Below are 2,009 nucleotides of genomic sequence, written 5' to 3'. Positions count from 1 at the left end.
TACACATGCCCAGTGTGTTCTTCAAGCATCCAGGTCCTGGACTCAAACCGGGCAATCGGCCATGTGGGATCCAGCGCCTTAACCGCCACAGCGCCAGCTGGCTCTGAAGGTGTTTCTTTTTGCCTCTTGGGACACAGAAGCCCTCTCTTGAGAGTCTTACCCAGGTGGACTCCCTTTTCTCTTCTCCACCTCTCAGTCTGCCTGCTCCAGCCACGTACACCGGCCTCACTCCCTTTGGGCTTTAAGTGTCCCTTCCCTTCTACACAAGCTGCCTCCTCTCCTGCTCGCACTGCACCAGTGTCCCTGTCTCCTTGGTTTCTGTGCCCACACCCACGGCATCTCCTGCTGATCTTACCCATCGCAAACCCACCCTGCTGCCTACCGCCCTGCGGCATCATTTGGTTGATTGGTTTGAGGTTTGTTGACAGTTGGGGCTTTTCTCTCTCAGTGAGGTGGAAGCAAGAAACCTCAACACTGCAATTTCCTTCGTCTCACAGCAGTGGTGACAGATTCTGAGTCTCCAGGGCAAAAAGTGTGTCTTTCTATGTCCCGTTGTGTCTTGCATTCATGTGGTAAAGAAACAGGAGGAAGGGGAGACAGGAAGCTGCCCTTGTACTCGGGGCGGGGCTCGGTCTGTGAGGACCTCAAAGGTGTCTCCCTCCCCACTGTGCCAGGCATTTGCAACCTGGCTATGCCTCAGAGGAGCGATGATATGCCTTCTTCACCTGCCATGAGCCTTTGCAAAGGGCCACACCCAGGGAGATCAGGGTCTCCCTGTGTCACAGGGAGCAAGGGAGCCTGATGTGGCGAGGAGTGTGGAAGCATCTGGGAAGGAGAGTAGGGACCCAAGGAGGTATGTCAGGGACACCGGGTTCCTCCCGGCATGGCTACTCTTTCCTGGTGCTTCTGACTCTTTGACAAGAGGGAGCCCCAGGCTCTATGGAAACTTTTTGATTCAACTGATGTTGTCATAGGCCTTCAGCTCTCTCACTGCTCCAGGGAAAGGAGTGGTGGGAGGAATAGTTCATAGTTGTTCAATTTCCTTCAGAGCCCAGTGACTTGGAATTCAGTTCTGGATCCTAGTCCTCGACTCCACTGACCACCCCCAAAGCTTTGAGCAAGTTCCCTGACCTCCCTGTGCTTCCCTGTCTCCAATGGTCATAGGAACTAACCCACTGAGGTGTTGTCAAGATGGAATGAGAGAATCCATATATAGCATTTATTACCTAAGAAGGGCTCAACAGGGGCCAGCGGGTGGTTAAAGTGTTGGACTCCCACATGGTCAACTGAGTGGCTTGAAAAATCACACTAAGTGGGCCCAGCAGGTGGCGTGGTGGTTAAGGCGTTGTACTCCCACGTGGCCAACCGCAGTCCAAGTCCCAGATCTGGAAGCTTGCTTTCTTACTTTCCTTCTCTCTTTGGTCAAATTAAAAAAAATAATAGTGGGACCAGCAGTTGGTGTAGTGGTTAAGGTGCTGGACTCAAACAAAGTCAACTACATTTCAGAGTCCCAGATCTGGTGGCATAAAAAACTCATGCTGGGTGTGTGTACAGGCATGCCCAAAATCCCAAGAGAAGAATGGAAGAGAAGGGATTGCGGTGTGGCCCTCCCCTCAGGGGGTGATTTCTCACTTTCCTTCTCTCTGTCTCTGTCTCCCTCTCTCTCCAGTAAGCACACACACTCTATGCCCCTCTCGCCGTAAAGCACACACCCTCTATGGCAAAAAAAAAAAAAAAAAGAAAAAGAAACTTTAAAAAATGGTAGTACTGGGACTCAGCAGATGACGTAATGGTTACATCACTGGATTCCCACATAGTTGGTAGCAATTCAAGCCCCTGACCCAGTGACTTAAAAAACTCACACTGGGTACATGTGTGTGCATGCGAGCCAAAAATCCTGAGAGGAGAATGGAGGGAAGGGATTGTGGTGTGGCCACCCCACCCCCCCAAGCCCACCCTGTGGGATGATTTCTTCTTTCTGTTTCTCTCTGTCTCACATGCCTTATAAT

Source organism: Tupaia chinensis, unplaced genomic scaffold, assembly GCF_000334495.1.
Source record: "Tupaia chinensis unplaced genomic scaffold, TupChi_1.0 Scaffold000075_1, whole genome shotgun sequence".
Taxonomy (NCBI): domain Eukaryota; kingdom Metazoa; phylum Chordata; class Mammalia; order Scandentia; family Tupaiidae; genus Tupaia; species Tupaia belangeri.
The sequence above is the reverse complement of the archived record's forward strand: the minus strand, read 5'-3'. Positions refer to the sequence as shown.